The sequence below is a fragment of the Periophthalmus magnuspinnatus genome, chromosome 3 (genome assembly GCF_009829125.3).
Source record: "Periophthalmus magnuspinnatus isolate fPerMag1 chromosome 3, fPerMag1.2.pri, whole genome shotgun sequence".
In the NCBI taxonomy this organism is placed as follows: Eukaryota; Metazoa; Chordata; class Actinopteri; order Gobiiformes; family Gobiidae; genus Periophthalmus; species Periophthalmus magnuspinnatus.
Genome location: NC_047128.1, coordinates 19,436,480 through 19,460,843, shown reverse-complemented (window position 1 = coordinate 19,460,843; position 24,364 = coordinate 19,436,480). Strand labels below are relative to the sequence as shown.

At 37.2% G+C, this 24,364-nt stretch overlaps 1 protein-coding gene across 1 annotated transcript in view; it reads right to left on the bottom strand.

Moving 5' to 3' along the window:
• The window catches only part of lingo1b (leucine rich repeat and Ig domain containing 1b), a 125,224-nt gene that overhangs the window by 51,122 nt on the left and 49,738 nt on the right, over positions 1–24,364 (bottom strand). The gene's annotated exons all lie outside the window — the stretch shown is intronic.

The window sequence follows — 24,364 nt, the reverse complement described above, 5'->3', positions numbered from 1 at the left end:
AGGCTCTAACTTCCTTTGTGGACATAATTTCTTGACTGGATTATATTCTCTGGACCTTTACGGAACGAATGAGACCAACTTTGTGTGAATATGTTGATGTTTGACTGAACCAGAGCGCTCAATGGTAAGTGAAGTCAAAATCCACATTTCTGACTTCTCTGTAAAAACGGCTTTCCTGTCAGCACTGTGGTGATTCGAGGTGTAAATGGTTTACATATTCAGAAAGATGAATGTCGTAGCTTTCATTTGATATGTAGGTTGTTTGTGTGGGTGACGCAGAAATACACGTACATTGCTGTAAAGTCGTAACGTAAAGGGTGGCGGGCCGTCGGAACGCTAAGTGGTTAATGCCATACTGTGGAACATTATAGATAAAGCATTAGCATCTTGGAGACAAACAGGTGCTGGACTAAATTACATAGGGAGCCTTTATTCTTTTAGTTACATACCTATCGTTTTTAATTTACATTTCCACACTTGAGCACAGCTGAGGAGCGCCCGAGTGAGAATGAGCAGTGTGCGTGTCCCACTGGACTGGACAGAGCCTGGGTCAATACGAGCAGCACCAGAGGCTTTTAGATCTGCTCCAGCCAGAGGAGGAGTGGGTCCGGGGGGGAAAGGGGGTGCAGCAGAGCGGGAACGGGGGAGGTCATTTGCTTGGCTCTAGAGGTGTTAAAGAGATCTCAGGATTTCCGGTTGCTAATTAATCTGGCTGATTGTATAGTTAAAGGAAACGGAAAAGGAAGAATTCAGTGGAGCGAGTATTGATTTAAAAGTTGATTTTAAAGGAGACGCACCGTAGGCAATGCACAATTAATTTAACGAGCTATTAACCTTGTAATAATTATGCTGATTTATGCATGCTTGGGTAATTCTGTATTGTCCTACATTTGAGTCTTGAGTCCTAAGAATCCCCGCCCATATCTCTGTACAATTAAAACTTCAGATTATACATGTAGGGTTTTAAAATGTCACATGCTCACTCTTCAAAAATAAAACCATGTAAATGATAATCCACTTTTTGTTATGGTGAAATGTCACTATGAAGAGTCTAAGAAAAATAGCAGCTTCAATGTTAGCATGGGTTTGGGCGATGAAATGTTCAGAATAAGTTTGTAATAAGACTACCTTATGATGTCACAAGGTAAAACAGTAAAACAAAAATCTGATACTAATTGAAAGCATGATTTTTTGTTTTTTGTTTTATTACTTTACTCTTAAACCTTGTGTTGAATACTGTGCGTTACAAACATTGAGGTGAACTTGTTTCTCAGTAAGAGTGTGACACATACTTATTTTAAGATGTGTACACTGGAACCTGCTACTTCGGTTACATGACACGGCTCTTCATCTTCAGATTGACAACAGGCCTTGTAATACATCTTTCCAGTGACTGTAAGCATCTTTTAGTCACATATTCTACCTTCCTGTAAACAGTTAACTGTATATCCATTTATAACTTTGTATGGACAGTATATAAATAGGACCAGCCTTCTATAGATCGTACCTTTCTTGAAGTACAAGTACTGGATGCTCCTTCGTAATGTAACCTGTAAATGTAATCTTCATTCATCTGATCGGATAAACTTCTTTCAACTCTCTGCCTGGTCTGCAATCTCTTCCTTCACAATTACACAAATCAATATTAAAACTGGTATCAAAACTAGATACTCATTTAAGCAAGTATCAGTACTGAAAATAAAATCAGTAGTCTGTTTTTAGTACCGAATTTGAGTTTGAAATTGTGCTATCATGACAACACCACTACAGAGAGACGCAAAATGTGCATTACTCAAACAAGGTTGAACAAAACAAGACCTTTCTTAAGCAAAAGTGGCTGAGGTGTCTTGCTCAAGGACACCCCGACCATATGCACGGGCCATGGCTAGAGCAGAATTTAACTACCAACCCTCTCTTTAAGATTACCACACTGCCATTTGACAACCCTCTCTAATTAATATGCATAGGCTTATATCTGCTCCAACAGCACAACCACACAAAAATCAACATCCCATAACAACCAAATTATGCAAATGTTGAAAATTAGTGAGATGCAAATCGGGTTTCTATATTGGATGTGGGAGGCGGCAAACAGTTTAATAAGTTGGACAATATTGAAACGCTTGTATGAGTTTATGATTATTTCTTTCTTGCAGACTTCAAAACAAAAACAACGAGAGCAGAGAAGGCTTAAAATTCAGAAGATGGAAATCCGCCCTGAACCTAAACGAGCCTCCTCCCCCATCACGGCCCTGTTTGAGCATTCTGACGGCACGCTAAAGGCGACGCTAGCTCCATGCTAACTGCGAAGGGCTCGATCTGAACGGGCGAGATGTTATGATGGTGACCCCAGGTACGAGAAGTGTGAACAACGAGGATGTTTCAAGAGTTCTACAGGGGAAGCCATTTTTTAATAGATGGATTTTGGCAAAAAAAAACAAAACAAAACTCAAAAGCCTTACGAAATTCATCTAGAAAAAAAGTGTATGCAGTTTTCAGAACATTTAAATTCTACTGATGCTGTGTTCCAGGCAAACGTGAGGATTTTTGGATATTTTCAGTTGAATGTTACGAATTCCAACCTCACAGCGAATGAACTTGTACGTAAACAATATGGCTAATTCTAACGCGAAGGCTAAAGAAATATAAAGGTTAAACAAAGCGTAAAATCACCGTAGGATGTGTAAGTGTATGAATTGTTTCTGTGTTGGCTAACTCAGAGCCACTTTTATGATGATTAGTGTTGTTTTAATATGGAACAAAAGGGAACAATAGTAGGGCCATTAAAAGGTTGAATAGGGCCATTAAAGGCTGAAACTGGAGAAAATAGCTGTTTACCGTTTTAGTGTAGTTAGCCCCTCCCTTCAAATAGATATAAGGCAGTGGCCATTAGCAATCTGTCCAGAACTGAAGAAGCGACTTGAATTAGCAGCGAAACGTCTTTACTCCTACAACGATTTGTCCAGTTGACAGATTTAAACTTTGTCTTTTGCTTACACAGACATTGTTTGAATATGTCACGGTTGAATTCGTATGTGAAGTAGGAGTTCTTCGACCACCTTCCAGCGCCTAAGTGCTAATTACCAGTTCGATCTGCGTTCCAGGGTATTTTTTCAAGTCGGAGGAGCAAAGTACCCCAGTTACCAATTGCCTGGAACGCACCATGAGGCTAAAATCACCTGAGTTAAAGTCTGGACTGGCTTTGGTAATTGTTGTATGTCTCTGCCCACTATTTCTCATTTCTTAAGTGACCAGCGTAGATCACTTTTACAATACATTACTAAGACGCATGGCCAGGGGCGGTTCCAGACATTTTGAGTTCGAGGAGCTAAGGAAGTGCTAAGGTCGTCAATGTGGGAACTCACTTAAAAACTTCATTTAGAGCCTTTTAAGAATGGAGCATATTGCACCTCCTCGAACGTGTTTGCGTCGCTGTTTTAAACTAATTTAAATGCAGTTAGCCCCTTGTAGTAATTTATAAAAGTTAATATGGAATTCTTTATATTATTCTAGTGTCATTTTGAACACTCTTTGGTGCCATTTGGACATTTATAGTAGTGATTAGATGTGTTATGAAAATGGAGTAACAATCTTTGGGGGAGTTATGGATCTGAGTCATATATCCTTCCTGATTTCTCATGGGAGTGATTGACAGGTGGGTTAACCAATGAGAGAAAGCATATGGTCAGTTTACGAGTAAAAGCATGAAATAACAATGGATAGACAAAACGGTGCGAACTTCTGCAAAGCACTAAACTGTAACGTATTCGAGATTATGTATTGTTCTGTATAAATATTCAGGAGATGTCTTCCACACTGAGAGACACATGCAGTAGCAGCTGTGACTGGGTCGTCAAGCAGAATCTCAACCACTAAAACTGTCTATTAAATTGTAGAAAGTGACAGCCTAAAGATGTTTGTAATGAGATAAGATAAAATACAACTTTGATGATTTCACAGTGGATAATTTAGTTTCAGAGCAGTTCTTAATATACTGTGAGTCTATAAGAGGGTGCTTTACAAGAATAAGGCCAGTAAGATCATTGAAAACAGATTTTATTTAATGTTACCAAACCATGTAGAGGAAGGAGCAATCAGGAAGAATTCTGAGCGACACAATGACAATATTAAAAGTCCTTTGTCTAAAAACAGGCCTCTACTTTGACAATGTTTAAATTCAGGCTCCAAACAGTTCTGTTTAGCTGTGCATGTGACTGAAAGGTTTTTATTCTGCACTCTTCTCTTTTAATGTTAATGTTATGATGATTATGTATGGTTTGATTAGTTGTATTGTGATTTTAATGCCTTTCTTATTAAAGCACTTTGAATTAATTTGTGTACGAATTGCTCTATACAAATAAACTTCCCTTGCCTTTATTACATCATGTCCGTGATGTGCTTTGTGTGAATTAGCATATCTACCTTTCTGTTTTTGTATACATAAAATTATTGTTTAAAAAATATGATTGCATACAAAAAAAGATTGTCAAAAGCAATGCAAAACCAGAAAAAATTGTGGTGATGCAAAGTGCATTTAGAACAAAAAATAAACAAAAATTACCATCTATTTTTGCAAAGAAAATAAACATCGACAGCGACATAGAGCAAGTCAAGTCAAATATAGTTATAAAGAACATTTAAAACCAACCACATCTGCCCAAAGTGCTGCACAAAGGCGACATACAGTGCAATCTTATAAAACAAAACATGCAGAAGCATGATCGAACAATACAACACAAAAGTCCTGCTCAACTTGTGCTAAAAGCCAGTGTAAACAAATTAGTTTTCAACAAAGATTTAAACATATTTATGCTCAGGTCTATGGCTCCTGTAGCTCAGAGAATAGACTTTAAAGCAGCTCTGCTTGTGAACAAGTCTCTCCATGGCTTAGCACAGGGGTGGGCAAACTTTTTCAGACATGGGCCACAGTGGGTTCTAAAATTTGACAGAGGGGCCGGGCCAGAATATATATATGTGTGTATATTACATTAGAAATTTGGCCTGTAACATGTAGCAAAGCATGAATATGCAGGACTCATTGTACAAATTGTTTTCCAAATGCATTAATTAAATGAATAATTCATTTATTAAATTTCAGTTAAATAAACACCATAGAAAAACTTTGAATAAGGTTTACCGTTACCTATTTTAATATAATTTGGTTCGCGTTTGGCCAGGCAGATTAATAAGCCCAAAGTACATCTCCGTACACTCTGAGGACTTCAGGGACCGGCCTCCTGCTGGTGCCCAGAGTCAGGACTAAACATGGGGAATCAGTGTTTCAGTTTTATGCAGCTAAAACCTGGAACAGTCTTCCTGAAGATGTGAGACAGGCCTCTACTTTGACAATGTTTAAATCCAGGCTCAAAACACTTCTGTTTAGCTGTGCATGTGATTGAAAGGTTTTTATTCTGCACTTTTCTCCTTTAATGTTAATCTTATGATGATTATTTGTGATTGTTTATGTTTTGTTGTATTGTGATTTGTGTATGAATTGTGCTGTACAAACAAACTTGCCTTGCTTTGCCATTAAATACTGCGTTGTTTTAATACACAGAGGAAGATTGTTCCAGCGTCTGGGACCAGCTACAGAAAAAGCTCAGTCACCTCTAATTTCCAGCCGGGACCTTAGAACATCCAAAATCATCCGGTCTGCTGCTCTCAACATTTTACTGGGAACATGGAGAGACAGAAGCTCTGAGAGACAGGGTGGGGCCACACACCACATGCTTTAATTCTGTGATTGGTTTGGAAATGACCAAGCTGCAGGTCACCACACATTCAGTGTAGTGTATTGTGGGGCAGTTGCTCACTAACCTTGGGTCATACCACTGAAGACTAAAGGATGGGTCTATACCTCAGCAGAGATTTGCCTGGCGGCGAGTGGTGACAGGTCATTTAAGACCAAACTGTTGGACAAATTGTCTCAGGTCTGCCAGTTACCAAAGTCCCTTGAGCTAGCAGCTATTGGAGCCAAGGAGAGCCCAGTGGGACCACTAAAAACTACTTTTGAACACCTCAGCATTGGTATTTATATGCATTTGTATAGCTTAAATTAATATTGCATAGAAAAGCAACTGAGTCCTGAGTATGTGTTTTCCCAGCTGAGGAAAGGAGTTTAAGTAAAACTAAATATATATATATATATATATATATATATATATATATATATATATATATATATATATATATATATATATAATATAATAATAAATAAAAGTATTAAAAAGTATAGATTTGGGGCATAATCTGAAAACGTTGTGGAGCTAGGTTTATATCTCGCTTCCTTTACCACAATATTAGACACAACAGAATAGAAAAAAAAGTACAAGATTGAAAAATTTGATGGTGTATGTAGATGTTACTTTAAGGATTGATCTTTATGTCCTTATGGGAGAAAATGCATTTCAGAAAGTGCCCCTGATGTCCCATAAATCTATGCACGTAAGTTGATTAAATGAAATAATTAAACATCTTTTATGCAGATTGGATCATTTTCTTGTGTCTATATGAAAGTTTATATGCTGAAAGAGTAAAATGACCAAAGAAAAAGCCCCCACTAAAAAGGCTACATAATGCAGACTTGAAACAAGGACTACTAGCATTGGCGTGTCAGTTGAACGGCCAGAGAATTTAATCTGAAATGATCAAGACGGTTCAGGTGAGGTCACATAGATGCAGATGACCCCTTCTCGGATGACCAGTGGATGAGTTCATGCAGTAAATCAAAGCGTCATAAGATCTTATGAAAGAGACCACATAAATATGCAAAATTACATGTGCAGATTAAACCAAAACATATTTTACAAGTTGATAGGCGATGATTTCTGTTGTTTTATAAATATGAAAAACAAGTTCATTTTTAATTATTTGCAGCAGCTCAAAGTTATTCCTTAGCGTTCCTATCCTAGTTACTCATTGCAATAAGTTTAGCAATGCTTTTCATAATGTTCAGAAGCCAGAGCGGAGTTTTGCCATCATGGTGATGCTAACAACAACTAGCATGCTAACAGCGTACTTCCTTTTTCATGGAGAGTAAAAATGTAAAAGGTTTTATAATTAGATGCAGATATTTTGATCCTAAGAGCTGCTTTTGCAATGTATCTATACTGTGGCAAAACACATTTTACTTATACGCGAAAAAATGAGTACAGCCCCTTTTTTTCTTTTCTTTTTTTCCAACTCAGGTCAATCTCACATGTGACCACTGTGCTATAACCACTGTGACTCGTAATGTGTGTGTGCGCGTTTCTGTGGTCAATTCAGAATGAAGTCGTTTATGACAAGAAATGAAATGAAATCAGTTACAGGGTTCATGTTTCCTCATCAAAAACATGCCCAGAGTTTTGTTTGGGTTTCTTCACACATGTTTAACACACAAATCCTGCATATTTAGTTCTTCTCTCAAACAGAAAACACTCTGTTCCACCTGGTGATGTCATGTGCTAATATAGGAAGCGCTTCACTGTGTTTTTACAGTCCATGAATCTTCACTCTAATTATTTGTATCATTTCAGCCCTTGAATTACCAATCTCAACTAAACAAAAGGTAAAAAGTAGATGTTGACTTGAAAACTACCACTATATGACATCACAAGGTGGGACAGAGCATGAGAGAGAGATGTAGACAGTAATACAGGACATTTAAGTTCTTTATTTGTCATTATACATGCAAGTTTATGGTTAGTCCTGAACCGTTGTTACTGTCGTCCAGCCTAACCAGCATGTTTCAGAAATGGGGGAGACCAGAGCACAAGGAGAACAGGTAAACTCCACTCAGAAAGACCCACATCCAGGAACTGATCCCATCAACTTCTAGCAGACAGGCAACACCACCGTCATGCCACAGTGTTCTCATGATACTAAAGTTTCAATCTCAATTTCGATACAAAGGAATGGACTTGTAACTCAATACCTATTCCAAAAACATGATACCAGAATGTCATTTTTAACATTAATCAATAGTACTTTCTTTTATATTACCATGTGGTCTTATATCTGTGTAATCTCTAAGTCGTCCAGGTAGGTTCCCTAGTGGTCCATGGTCCATACTAGTCTATGTGGTCTTATCCTTGTTCTGATACAGCTCAAGATCTTTGTAAAGTTTTTCAGAAGAGGTTCATTTCTGTCCTGTGAATGTGACTTTTTCAAAACCCACTGCTTAAAGTAAAAGTTCTTGCTACTAAACTGTGTATATGATGTTTTAATGGCATTGTCTACTGTTCCTAAAGCTTTTTTGGTAATTTTAGTGCGAACTAGAATAATTTGCATGTTTATGGTCAAAAAATCCCCAAATCTAAGTCTATGGAGCCTAAATTGGCCTTTGTAGTTGGTGACATCACACAGGACTGACCTGAGTACAGCCAGGTGTTTCTGATTACAAACATCTGACTGCAGTTCCTTATACCTCTAGACCCCGCCCCTCCTCCCTCCTCATTTTCTTCTTTAGTCGTCCAAGTACGACCCAGTTATTTGAAATCTGATTGTGGGCGGAGTTTAGTCCCACTTTAACAACAAATGATGCTCACTGCCTAACGTCTGTTTGACACAAAATATTGAAAGTTCAAAATAAAAACATAATAACATTGTATACTCAGATGTCTGTGTAATCTGTCAGTCGTCCTGGTCTGATCCATAGTAAAAGAAAAATTCAAATCTGTCAACTGGACACGAAGTTGTAGGAGTGAAGACGTTTCGCTGCTCATCTAGTTTCAGTTTCCATCTGACCAGAGCTGAAGAATCGGCTTGGATGAGCAGCAAAACATCTTCACTCCTACAACTTTTTGTCCAGTTGACAGATTTGAATATTTCTTTTACTATTGTATGCTAAGCTTTTTTTTTTTTTTTCATATTTTGTCTCAATCGTGCCCATCATCAGTCCCACCACAACTTTGAATCTTTCTAATCTACTTAACTTTCATCACTCTGCAATCACTCAGAATATCAGACGGACTTGTTAATTCAAGACCTATCTATGCAATTATGAATATTCAGCCCCTGCTTTGTAAAAAAACATCAAGTCCAAGTTGTGCAGTGCCAGTTTGATGTTTGGTGGAGTACATTAGCGCTCCCATTGAAGCCCCAAGACAAAGCAGAGTTAATCAGCTAACAGCCTCTCTGCCATTCACCTTATAGTGTCAAGAAACTGTGCTTAATGGAACTGAAAATAGAACCATTATTAGCCTGTCGCTTTCACTTCTACGGAGAGAGCCTTTAATGCAAGTGTCCAACCTTTCGCTCATTTGGACACTCCAGACTTAAAGGCACTATACCTGCATTAAAAATGTGAAAACACGGTTTGCAGTGGTCCAACGTTATTCCTCACTTACCTTATGAATTTGCAGAGTTTTTCTTTTCACAACATTCAGAAGACAGGGCAGTAAAGGAAACAGGTAGCATGCACGTCCTGATATTCAGACAATAAAACAGTTTATAATTAGATAGAGTACGCATTAAACTTATTTGATCTTAACAGCTGCTTATATATCATATTTTCTGGACTATAAGTCACACTTTTTTCCATAGTTTGGCTGGAGGTGCAACTTATACTCAGATGTGACTTATATGTGAAATTATTAAAATATATAATTTCTCATCTTCATTATTGTTACATTGACAACTGCACGAGGGCTGTCAAACTGTTGCTTGTGCAACAGTATGACAGCCACACAGAGGAGGAAGCGGCACTTCCGGAGCAAGTGGAGTTGTTCAGAAGCGGCACAGAGGATGAAGAACTTAATGGATTTAGTGATTTGGAGTGATATTGAGAGTAAACTTGTTAGCTTGTTTTTTTATGCTTTAGTTATCTGATTAACTGCTAATATCTTATGTTTACATGCCAGACATATAGTCAGTCATATTTTATGCTTCATGTAGCTGAATAAATATAAATGTGTGTCATGAGGCATGCATTATCTGCCTCTCTTGTTGTCTCCCTGTATGTTCTCCCCCTCCCACACCTGCCTGAGTCCGGAGCTGGGCGGAGTTGCTGGCTCCTCCTGCGCGTAACTGGAGCGCATCAGCACAATCACCTCCACCTGCTGCGGAGCTTAAGATGGACGAGCTTCAGACACTCGGTGCCAGACCTGAAAATGCGACTTTTATATAGTTTTTATTTTTCTTCATAATTATGCATTTTTGGCCTGGTTTGACTTATACTCCGGAGCAACTTATAGTCCTGAAAATACAGTAATATATGTGTACTGGGGCAAGACAAATTTTGCTCAAATATATGAAAAAAAATAAATAAATCTGGTACAGGGCCTTTAATGAGGTTGTAACAGTTATTATTATTTTTTTTTATGTATTTATTTTTTATTTGTATTGTTTTTTTTCTCATGATATAAAGTAAATATTTTGCCAAAGTACAGATATATTATAAAAGCAACAAAATGGGACAACTGTGTGTCTGCATCTAATTATAAAGCATTTTTGCATTGTCCTCGAACCAAAAAACATAATGCTGGTGTGCTGTTAGCATGCTAGTTGTTAACAAACTTCGCTGTGGCCTTTGAAACTTATGAAACCCAATGAAAACTCGCAATGAATAATTAGAATGCTATAAATGCAGTACGAAAGTGAAGAAGAACTTGTCACCGCTGCAAACAGACTTCACACAGATTGAGTTTCTATGACGATGTGACATATATAATCCACGTTTGTCATTTACATGCCTACTTTGCTTTCTGTTGAGAGAAATATGCTTCCATGGAAATCTTTAAACATGTGCCAAATTGGTTGATTATTTGAAACCCATTTTATTCAATATGTGTTCCCTCTAGCTGTACAGATGTTGTCAGAGTAAGAGTCTTCGTTTGGGGGCTTGTTATTAAGAATCTGTAGCGCGTTTTGCATGCTAGATAAACCTCTAATTCAACGGCGAATAAAAGACTGCTGCCAGAGCCAAATGTTAGCATATAGAACACGCTGGTGATGTGAAAGTCAATCATTCTGGTGTCATTTTAATCAAGCAGGAAGATAGTATGTGACCTCTTATAAAATCAGCTAGAATAACTTTACATTTAAGAGATTTATATAATATAGATTTATTTGAAAGGCTCAGTTCTGATTACAAATGATGGCAAACAGCTAATAGCTTCCAATCAGGCTCCAGTATTTCATATGTGTGAGTGACTGCCAATTTCTAAAGCGACCTAGAATGTTCAAAGTCTATGATATTTGGTGGCTGAGAATAATCCCATGGTCCAGGAAAAGTTTCAGAGGGAGCCTGAAACTGCTTTTGAAAACACTATGTGCCACTCTACTGCCGTCAGGAAGTAATTTTCAGTGGTGCTGAAAGATAGAATTTGTAGGCCCCTGTAGCTAGAATAATCCCGCCCTAATCTTCTGTCTCCCCCAGGGGCAACAGATGGAAATTAGCACCTTGGCTATAACCTGGCATATTTACACTATAACGGTTACAGATGTTCATCAATATGGAGTGTTCCTATCAAATACATAAATATTTGAATTTCAAAAACATTGTCAAGCACGTCTTTCAAACCTTTTCTACCACAATCTCAGAAAATGCTCTGCTCCACCTGATTGCGTTGCGTATAGGGCCTTGAACTACCGCCCTGTTTATGCAGAAGTCAAGTGTTAAAGGTGTGCGATGTAACTTTTCTGGTGGAGTGTCTGCCGCTTTTTTCTCCATGTAAATGTGCATTGCCAGTATAGCATTAAACTTATTCATCTTACATTTAATCAATTACAGCAGCTAGACATGCATACTTGTAAACTGGCTCCTCTCTCCACAGATTTGACCTGTAACCATAGACTGTATACATAAATGGACGTAGCTAACCTGCTAGCCGCCGTGTTCCAAATAGGCAGTGATCATGGGCTGCGTTTCCGGCTCCATCGGCTCTGGCTCCAATTCACTTTATATTAGTAACTGTGGTCCTTCTCTCTGTAACTGCTGGTGTCATGCTCGTCATTTTGGTCTTAAATGTTCGTATTAACTCGCTGTACATGATCGTGTTCTTATTATGGCCCAAGCACGAACGTTTTTGCTATTGTGCCCGTAACTCAGGATATGAACATTAATAAGAGACCAGTCAACTACCTTCTTTCCCTGAGGTTACTCCAGTCAAACAGGCTTTGCTCCAGATTGGCTCTTTGGTTGCTATGATACTCGTGATTGGAATTCCAAATATGGCGTCTAGCTCCAAATTCACCCGTAACCACTAGCCACGGTAAGCTTCATTTGACTGAACCTGAACACTATGGGTGACGTCACACTCACTTAGTCCACTCCTTTATACAGTTTATGTCCGGTGGACTCACTTATACTTGTTTCCATGGAGATAGACAAGTATAATGCCATAGCGTGGGGAATTCCAGGATCTACGTTCTACTGGTACAGTGGTTTAAGATTTTAATCTGAAATCTACTGTTAAAAGAGTGAAAGTTCACCCTCACACGAGCTGCTGTTACGACATGAAATATGACATTCATCAATAATGAAAACTATCCCTGTGGAACACACTTAATGTCATGCCCTTTTAAAAAACTAAGAGTCTGGATCACATTCAAATGAAGTGAATATGGAACAACCACATATTTGTCTTGTTTTACAATATTTATGGTTATGAATATTTTATTTTTCTTTGACTGGAATGGAATTGTCACATCTGGGATTTGAACTGAAAAATGCAGAGGCAGACAGGTGATGTGCACTGCAAATCAAAGGTCCTGCATGCATTATTTAAGCTTTAACCTCTGGACATAAAATAATGTATGGAAAAACAAAACAAAAAAACAAGCAAATTGGAAAAGACATGAGATGCTAGCAGAGGGCGCAAGGACGTCAGCCACAGTCCAAACGATACTAAAAACAAAAACTACGTGCACTGGAGTTTGTTCATTCTATAGTGAGGCAAGCACTGATCTATAAGTCTGTTCAGTGTGTTCACACTATTCAGTGTGTTTATGTTGCACTTTTTCACCGAATCAAGTTCCTAGTTTGTGAACTGTGTTCACAGACTATAGCAATAAAAGTCTTCTGATTCTGATTCTGATTCTGATAACAGAACTTTATAAACATGAATAAGCATTTCTGGGGTTGCATCACTGGGTGACATCACGCCGTGGGACCAAACATATTGACCTCAGAAGAAGACAGTCTGAAACATGTCTGAACTACTCAAACATGAATGAAACAAGAAAACATATCTTCAGGGATGCTTTTGGTAAGAAACCAACATCATATGATAAAAGCTCCTAAATGTTTAAGTAGATATTTGACCTTTATCTTGACCTGTGTCTCAATCTAATATATGCTATTGTATATAAGTTATTATTTTGGGTAGTAGTCGGTTACAATTACTTGAGTATTTTCTTAATAAAATTGTACTTCTATGTAGTTTTCAGACACTATAATTTTGCATTTGGCATTATTTAATGTTTTGTCCTTCTAATTGTATAAACTCATTAGGATTAAAATATATTTTAAAAAAAGGAAAAAAAAAGAAAGAGGCAACGGGAGGAGAGGAAAGGAAGGTCTAAAGGGTGTGTATAAAAAAATAAAAAAAAATAAAAATTGGAACCTCACTAAATTATTATTTTTTTCTCTTCTTTCTCAATATTCCACCCTCCACCTCACCATATTCCTTTAATTTTCTTTTACAGTTTTATTACTTACCTACCCATACACACACACAGTTACACACTACAGTCTCATATACAGTCTCTAGATGTATGCGCTCCCATTTCCCTCAAGTCAAAATGTCTAAGTGTATTTTATTGTTCATATTGTCTCTAATATATCAAAAAAATATATATTTAAATGTTACAATCAGACTCTTCCTCATACACTTACTCATACTTGTGTAGTAGTTCCCCTAAACACCTTTTCCCTCTTACTTTAGCAGTTTCTTGCACCACTACTTTGCACCTTAACACTATTTTTGCAGTATTCCTACTCGAGTACCATTTCTGTCTACACTACCCACCTCTGATACGTACTGTCTATAATACTTCCTTGCCAATACAACAAATATTTGTAGTAAACTCTCCATCTCCTCACTGTGTTGCTCGAACCGCAGAAATCCACTTGGCTTGTCTTGACTTGACAGATCCCACAGGCAGAGCAAGAACAGATGAAGGCTTCTATTGAAATGAGATATCGATCCTCGCGTGGGACTTATAGACTGCAGCCAAATACACTTTTATGACTAGAAAGCCTGTGTATCCCTGGGGACTGTGCTAGGGCTGCCCTATATGTCTGCGAATTCTGTTTCTGCGGTTGTGATAGTGAAAAGCAAAGACCGTTGGACCAAGGCTGAATTACCACCCACACAAACTACCTTCATCTAGAGGGAATAAAAAAAAAAAGGATTAAACCAGGACAAAACCACGGTAAAATGAGGACGAGGGTCTGTAGATGATTTGAATTTAATCTTGTTTAGATACTGTTAAGGAAATCTTTACCCAATTTGTACTTTGTCATATAGAGTGGGTATTGATATGCAGACCTCTTAGCCCCGGGTTCTTAACTCTTAGGTCAATTATTGTATCCATTTGACCTCGACGTCCAGTACTTCGTGTTCTAGTGTCCACTGTCTGATGCATATTAGACAAACTGCTTAACCTATGTCCCAAGAACTGATTTTTTTTTAGCCCTTTGCTTCGTTAAGAGGTTTAAACTGATTTTCTGGTTGATGTAGTTTTTATCTGTGTAGTATAAATATGCGCTGTATGTACTGACATTGACATAACTTTCTAAGAGACAAGCTACTCGGTTCGTTTTAGTCTTTAGTTGGTTGCTTGTAGAAATTCCACAATGACCACATACACACTACCAGGAAAAAGTCTTATCTTCTCATTCTTCTTCTTTACTACCTTCAATCTTTCTGATACACACTGAGGACATCAAGCAACATATATGGAATTACTTGGCAAAGAAAAATAAGGTTAAATAACTCAACTAAATATCTTTTTATATTCAGGTTCCTCTTTGCTTTCTTGACAGCACTGCAAACCCATGGCTGTCTCTCAATGAGCTTTAAGATGAAGTCTCCTGGAATGGTTTTAACTTCACAGTGTCCTGAGCGGTAATCAAAGCAAAGATCTATTAAGGTCTATTAAATTGTGTAGATCTTTGGGTCAAGCATGCGTGGACCAATCTAACTCCCTTGTCTTTGGCTTTAGAGGAAACCTTTTCAGACACAGGGAGAACATGCAAACTGCTCAAGATCTTCTCAATGTGGGGCGAAAGTCTGGACCACTGTGCCACTGTCTTGCCAAAAGTTCAAGAGTAAGAGTCTATAATGTTGGCCAAGCTGTAACCAATGTCCAAAGAGGGATAACTTTTGACATAAAGACCTTTCAAAGTAGCACATAATTTGTACATACACAACACTTTCCAATCTTTCCAAAAATAAATAAATACAAATAAATTATTAATAATAACCATACTAATAATAATAATAATGATAAAGATGATGATAAAGATGATGATGATAAAGAAGAAGAAGAAGATGATGATGATAAAGAAGAAGAAGAAGAAGAAGAAGAAGAAGAAGATGATGATGATAAAGAAGAAGAAGATGATGATGATAAAGAAGAAGAAGAAGAAGATGATAAAGAAGAAGAAGAAGAAGATGATAAAGAAGAAGAAGAAGAAGATGATGATGATAAAGAAGAAGAAGAAGATGATGATAAAGAAGAAGAAGAAGATGATGATAAAGAAGAAGAAGAAGAAGATGATGATAAAGAAGAAGAAGAAGAAGATGATGATAAAGAAGAAGAAGATGATGATGATGATGATGATGATGATAAAGAAGAAGAAGATGATGATGATGATAAAGAAGAAGAAGAAGAAGATGATGATAAAGAAGAAGAAGAAGATGATGATGATAAAGAAGAAGAAGAAGAAGATGATGATGATAAAGAAGAAGAAGAAGAAGATGATGATGATAAAGAAGAAGAAGAAGAAGATGATGATAAAGAAGAAGAAGAAGAAGATGATGATAAAGAAGAAGAAGAAGAAGAAGATGATGATGATAAAGAAGAAGAAGAAGAAGAAGAAGATGATGATAAAGAAGAAGAAGAAGAAGAAGATGATGATGATAAAGAAGAAGAAGAAGAAGAAGATGATGATAAAGAAGAAGAAGAAGAAGAAGAAGATGATGATAAAGAAGAAGAAGAAGAAGAAGAAGATGATGATAAAGAAGAAGAAGAAGAAGAAGAAGATGATGATAAAGAAGAAGAAGAAGAAGAAGATGATGATAAAGAAGAAGAAGAAGAAGAAGATGATGATAAAGAAGAAGAAGATGATGATGATGATAAAGAAGAAGAAGATGATGATGATGATAAAGAAGAAGAAGATGATGATGATGATAAAGAAGAAGAAGAAGATGATGATGATGATAAAGAAGAAGAAGAAGATGATGATGATGATAAAGAAGAAGAAGATGATGATGATGATAAAGAAGAAGAAGATGATGATGATGATAAAGAAGAAGAAGAAGATGATGATGATGATGATAAAGAAGAAGAAGAAGAAGAAGAAGATGATGATGATGATGATAAAGAAGAAGAAGAAGATGATGATGATGATGATAAAGAAGAAGAAGAAGATGATGATGATGATGATAAAGAAGAAGAAGAAGATGATGATGATGATGATGATAAAGAAGAAGAAGAAGATGATGATGATGATGATAAAGAAGAAGAAGAAGATGATGATGATGATGATAAAGAAGAAGAAGAAGATGATGATGATGATGATGATGATGATGATAAAGAAGAAGAAGAAGAAGATGATGATGATGATGATGATGATGATGATGATGATGATGATGATAAAGAAGAAGAAGAAGAAGATGATGATGATGATGATGATGATGATGATGATGATGATGATGATGATAAAGAAGAAGAAGAAGATGATGATGATAAAGAAGAAGAAGAAGATGATGATGATGATAAAGAAGAAGAAGAAAATGATGATGATAAAGAAGAAGAAGAAGATGATGATGATAAAGAAGAAGAAGATGATGATGATGATAAAGAAGAAGAAGATGATGATGATGATGATGATGATGATGATAAAGAAGAAGAAGAAGATGATGATGATGATGATGATGATGATGATGATGATGATGATGATGATAAAGAAGAAGAAGAAGAAGATGATGATGATGATGATGATGATGATGATGATGATGATGATGATAAAGAAGAAGAAGAAGATGATGATGATGATGATGATGATGATGATGATGATAAAGAAGAAGAAGAAGAAGATGATGATGATGATGATGATGATGATGATGATGATGATGATGATGATAAAGAAGAAGAAGAAGATGATGATGATGATGATGATGATGATGATGATGATGATAAAGAAGAAGAAGAAGATGATGATGATGATAAAGAAGAAGAAGAAGAAGATGATGATGATAAAGAAGAAGAAGAAGATGATGATGATAAAGAAGAAGAAGAAAATGATGATGATAAAGAAGAAGAAGATGATGATGATGATAAAGAAGAAGAAGATGATGATGATGATAAAGAAGAAGAAGATGATGATGATGATGATGATGATGAAGAAGAAGAAGAAGAAGATGATGATGATGATGATGATGATAAAGAAGAAGAAGAAGAAGATGATGATGATGATGATGATGATGATGATAAAGAAGAAGAAGAAGATGATGATGATGATGATGATGATAAAGAAGAAGAAGAAGATGATGATGATGATGATGATAAAGAAGAAGAAGAAGATGATGATGATGATGATGATAAAGAAGAAGAAGAAGATGATGATGATAAAGAAGAAGAAGATGATGATGATGATAAAGAAGAAGAAGATGATGATGATGATAAAGAAGAAGAAGATGATGATGATGATAAAGAAGAAGAAGATGATGATGATGATAAAGAAGAAGAAGATGATGATGATGATAAAGAAGAAGAAGATGATGATGATGATAAAGAAGAAGAAGATGATGATGATGATAAAGAAGAAGAAGATGATGATGATGATGATGATTTCCGAATTATATATTGTGTATTACTTGTTGATATTTTGTTCTAAGCTTGAGTTACTAATTTCCATTTTTACATCAAATTATCAGTAGTCATCTGATCAACACTCCCATCCAAAAGCCATTTTCAATTTGATGGAACTGTCTTGACACTGGGAATTTTGAGTTTTAGAGTGAAACTGACCTGCCATTGTTTACTGCCTAACATCATTATGCCCCTGTTGTGTATTGGCTGCCTCACCTGCAGCGTTGGCGATTCCCTGATTAGCATTTGATTGGCTTGTTGTCTTCTTACTCCATGGACTGTGAACGCTTCTGTAAACAGCTGGTAGATTATATCGGAGTCCGCCATTTCTGCTCAGCGAAGGATCCTCTTTCTTGATAAAAATAGCTTCCTTTTCCCCCTGTTATTCTTTGCACCTTGTTGTCTTCAAATGCACGATTTGTGGTTTTAAGATGAAAACGCACGACCGATTGTACAAACAGTGGACGGCTGAATGCAAATGGGATCCAAATCTTTTAGATCGGTTCCTTTCGAGGAGTTGTTCCAAAGACTGGCTCTTTTGCAATTTATTTATAAAAGCACAGCCAATGTGAGAACTCATTTTATCTACAAACTAATCACAGGGAGAGGTGACCAAGGCTCAGATGTGTTTAAAATGGTTTAAACTGAGAGTGGGAGTGTGTTTACCCTTTGGAATGATGCAGAATCTAGAGCACATGTGTCAAACTCAAGGCCCCCGGGTCAAATGTGGCCCTCCACAGTATCTTATGTGGCCCTCGACAGGATAAATTAAAAGGTTTAATGGTCTTAAAATGTCATTATATCAGGAGATACAAAGTTACGCAAATATATTTTTACATATAGGCAAAGGGATATGCAATATTTGAAACTTGAATAAGAAATAAATACAGAAACAGTTAATTAACAAGTTAGATTTATTTTACAACTGGCCCTTTGAGGTCAGCCGTTTTGCTGATGTGGCCCTTGGTGAAAACATGTTTGACGCCTCTGATCTAGAGTCAGATATAATAATAACTTAGAAAGAAATTAGAAATAGAAATTAGAAAGAAACAGACTCGGTTCTTTTAAAAAAATGGGATCTGGTTCCAACGACTCACATTGAGGAACGAAATCAACGACCATCTTTGCTCCAACGCTAAATAAGAAACAGATTTTTTGGGGATTTCTGGATCTACTCTTCAGATTGTTAATCATGTTTCTAAATTTAAACAAGGAAACTACAGAAGTTTCAAATTGTTATCTCAAAATTCATTATTTTTTCCCTGCTCGGTCTCGCATAAAAAGAAATCAGTTGACAGCGCCGTTCAATGCATCATTCCAAGTTGGTTTACTGCTTTGTTTGTGAAAATCTCTTTGGTTTTATGTGTTGTGTGTGTGTGTGATGCAGAGTGGCAGAGCTGCAATACACTTCTCTGCGGGGACACATAAAGCTAAATATCTGTTTTATAGGAGCTTATGTAACTGCCCTTCTGAGACACTTTTCACAAGTCTGAAAAGTTTCATACGGAAGTCAAAAAGAGCAGCAAACTACTTGATAAATAGTTGAGCAAGTGCTGTCATTTTCAAATCTTTTTTTTCCAGATTTTAAAAGATAATTTTGAAGATGGCAATTTCACAAGGGTAGGGTGATTCTAAAAAGCTTGAAAATTGAAACGTTACGGTAAGGTCGCAGGAGGGTATCTCACCGAGCAGAAGGAGGTATTACTAGTAACTTATTCATCAAAATGTCAAAAACATGACAGTCTCCACAAATCTTGTAAAAAGATTAAGAATTTCTCGCTGTCTTTTCACTTCAATCATCCCCTGATAATTGACAATTTTGGCTCCCACGATCTGTAGAGTGGTACAACGCTATTTCGACGAGGTAAAGATCAAAAATATTTCTTTATAAAATGACTTTGGCGTTAGGTAATGGCTCGCGTGAATGAAGGCGACAGGCGTGTCTTGACCGGTCTTTTAGGAATGAGCTGGTGTCTGCGATGTCTAAAGTCGTATCAGGTAACACACAGATATTCTTCATTGATTGGTGGGTAAAGGGCTGCGTGTCAAATCCAGAATGATACATCTCTTTATTATTTATACAGAGGGATATCAGTCTGGTCACTGCTCCCGCAATTGTGTCTCAAGCCAGAACGTGTCTGCGCAATCAGATCGTTTATAGTTTATTCCAGTGACACGTGTGAAACAAAGCAGCTCATTGGTCGTCTGTCATTTACAAACAAAATAACATTTCTCTCACTTCGATTAAGTTTATTGCTTCGCTCATTGATTCTACAGAAATCTACCACGTTTTTCAGTCCGCTGCGATATTTTTTTATATTTTTTTTCCCGTCGTAAGCAGCCATATTTGTTTTGATACGGATGGACAATGCGTGTTCCTGATTGGCTAATCCACCTGTCAATCACACCTTTCAGAAGTCAAGGAGATTCACTGAAAACGAGACACCTTCAGAATGTATTGAAGAAGAAGTGTGTATTGTGGATTACAGGCAAGAAAAATGCCGCAAGAATCCTTTGATGAAACACAAGTTAAAGATGCACTGTGTAACATTTCTTGCGGAGAGTCACCGCCTGCTTGTCTCCACAGTAATCTTGTTGCGTTACCTGGAATGTTTCGCAATATAGCCTTAAAATTCTATCTATCTCCTATGGAAACAAGTAGGTGACAGCGCCAGGCCAAGTCGCAGGTCAAAAAAAGGTGTCAAGGTGTTAAGAAAAAAAGAAAAGAGAAAGAAAGAAAGAAAGAAAGAAAAAGAAAACAAAAAAGGAACATAACTAAATAAATGCAAGATAGAGTAGTTTAATTATATCCTGTGGAACATTCCGGACATAATAAACACATCTCCATGAGAGCAGATCCTCTACCAGGACATTTCCATAGTGCCTATTTAAGTCCAGAAAGGGGTCACACAGGAGACATCTGAACTCATCTGAACTTATTAATTTAGGAGCTATTTTGATGATGGAACAGTATCCAAGGAACCACCGACAAACACATAATCATATAATCGCATACATCGCAATGCAAATCTCATATGTTTCAGTGTCTATAGAGGTCGAAAACATGTGTATTTTATATTTTTCTTTTGTTATGTGGTTAGAACGTTCTTTTATTTAATGTAAAAAGAGGGGATATATTGTTATGTGTCTTACTTAAACATTTGTAGCCTTTGCAATTAATAACGCAGCCCTGGTTAGTCATCCATTTGCACTGTTTAAGAATTGAAGAGGACGATATTATTTTGAGTAAATGTGAAATGCCAATGATGTAATGGAAAAGCACTTAAAAAAGAATAATTAAGGAATAGTGTATTTTATATTAGACCCCTTAAACTGGAGGCAAGAGAAAAATACCTTGATGCGTTTCCAATGATTAACTGGAATCAGATTTGAATTTTAAGTATCTCTAACAAAAAAAAAATTGTATTGCGCTTCACAAAATGTATAAATTACACATTCTTTTTCCACATAATATCGTCTGGTTAATCCCAAATTCCCAACTGCATTATTCTCCACTTCACTTCACTTTAGAAACTTTTAAAGGGTCTATAAGTTCTCTCTTTTATCATTCTATAGTTATAAACCACCATTGCCTTTGAAGAAACCGACAGTGAACAGGAGTAAAGCGTCTCCACTTGTGAATCAGCATTAGGCCCTTTAAGCCTGGGTGCATTACACATCTTTATGAGGTGAACGTACTGTGGTCAGTGGAGCAGATCCGGTTTAGTGCCTCATCTGAAGCGCTTTACCTGACCATATCCCGTAAATCAGACCTCACCCCTCCCCAGTGGTGCCCGTTGAATGGCACATTATATCTCTATGAGGATGCACACTGCAATAACACTGCAGGGGTTTCGGATGACTTCACAACCGACTATAGGCCTGGAGTGTCGAGATGATGGGGCCAGGTGAAAATGTCTATAGCTATTATGAGGAGTTTATGGTGTGGTGGATAAATATAACTGTAGCATAATGGGGCTTGTTATATGAAGTTGTTAGGTTAATAGGCGTCTTTTTTAGTTACATACATTACCAGTTATCCTTTTTCATTTATGCTACTTCATGATTATTTACATTATAAATTGTTACTGAAGGCACCAAAACACATGTAGGATGTAGTGAACACAAAAAACCCCGAAAAGAACTTGTCACCCAAGCAAAGGGTGGCTATTTTGATGATTTGAATTAAAAATTAAAAATAAAAAAATTCTTCTGTATTTATATATGTCAGATGGCACATTTTATGAGATGAACATGGTGAGACTCTAAAGCTAAAAGGAGGACATGGGTGGTCTGGAAGGAGAAGAAAGGAGAGTGCATGAGCAAAGGTACTGCTGGCCATTTACGAGCACTATTCTAGAGACCCGCAGCAGCACAGAACTGGGCAGAGGCAGCTGAATACGGACGGCAGGGACTTAACGGACGAGGGCGACGAAGAGGACATGGAGCCACCGAAGTGCAAGGGAAGTGACAGTGTGGTCGGGGCACAGCAGCGTTTGAGGAGCAAAGGAGGACAGAGCAGAATGAGGCACTGAGGCAAGGAAAAGCCAGGAGAGCACCACAGAGCAGAATACAAGTAGCTGTAAGGCAGGAGGCTCTGTCTTGTGTGTAAGTACTAAGTATATGAAGTATTATGGCTGTATGAATGCTTCCTCTGGAATGGTGCATGTTGTTGGCCCTGCTATGTTTTGTGTCCACAGACCCTCTGGCGGAAACGTACCAGCATCAGCATGGTTGCGTGATGCTGGATGCTGTGGTCAAACAGGCAACTTTCTCTTCAATGGCCCTAGACCAGTGGTCAGCAACCTACGGCTCTTTCATCCTTACGCTGTCTTTAATTGAAGTGCATTTTATTTGTGTTAGTTCTTTTTTTGTAATTGTTATTTAAATTGGAAGATTATTGTGATCTTGAAATATTGAAATAAAATGATATTTTATGATTTTTCATCACTCAAAATAGGCCGGTGTACCCGCCAAAACAAAACAAACATCACTCACACCTCATAGACGACAGCTAACAGTCCTGCATAAAGATCAAAGTGACTTTGTGCAGTTGCAGCCCCGATTTGCAGATGCTGTGTGCAGAGGTTCAGGAGCAGAAGTCTCTGTAGCACTTTATGGATTTCATTCACACACTATAGTTGTTATATATATATACATACCATGTTATCTTCATTTTAGATGTTAAAAAGTATTTGCGGTTCCCAGTGTTTTGTTTTTTTTCCCTGGAAACCGGGTCCAAAAGGTTCTCTGGGTACAAAGGGTGCCAACCCGTGCCCTAGACCCACAAAACTAAGCTGGACTGAGAACAGCTGAGTGCTGTAGTCTAGTGCATTGTTTTTACTCTATTTTAGGTCATATTTTAGGGTCAATCTGGGTTATGGGTTTTAGCTTGGATTTTATATTTTAGTCTTGCTTTTATGGCCCATTGCTAACTTTTAACCTATTAATATAATTGGACAATTATTTGCTTTGTCTATTCATTACATCCACTTTTCACTCAAACATGTGTTTCACTAGTCTCATTAGAATTTGGCCACAGCATATTATTCAAACCACCTTTCACCTTTGACATATAAAATGCAGAAAGTGGTAAAAAGAGAGGAAAAAAAGAAACACATTGAATGAGAAGGTGTGTTCAAACCTTTGACTGGTAGTGTCCATATTCAGCGTGAAAAGGTTCATAACTGAAGTCCCACGATGATGATATGCAGTAGACGACTGAACTCTTTAACTACAAAACTGATGCGTTTTTGGTGATGTAACACCAATCCTGGAACATTCAAATATATAATCATTGTGATGTAACTTTAAACAGTCAAGGTGAACAAAGTGTGTTACCCCAGGACACCAGCTGTTAGCCAGCTGCAGGAAAAGAACCTTCAGGTTAAACGTTTTAGCTGTATTATCAGTTAAACTTTTGCCTCTGGCAATTTAGAATAACAATATCCCCATGGACTTTTTACAATATAGCTTTGTTTAATCCAGGAACGAAAATATACTGGATCTGGAGAGCCAGCCAACAATGTATGATTACAAAAAGGTTCATTTGAGCTTCTTTTCTTCAAATTTCTTTTTTATTTTCCTCTAACAGACCCGTTTGTTTATTTGTCTTGACATGTTTTGACTACTTGTCTGCAGTCGTTCTCAGAAGAGTCACGTGATGCTGCTCTGACGTGTCTTGCTGGCTGATTTACATAGTGTTTGACACAGTCTTCTTCTGACTTCAGTTAGTCTGACAGTTGTTCTTGTTTTGCTTTTCTGCAAAAAGCAGAACAAGAACCACTGAAGTCTGCCATCTCAGACCATTGCAAAAGAGAACCATGTTATTGACTGGGAT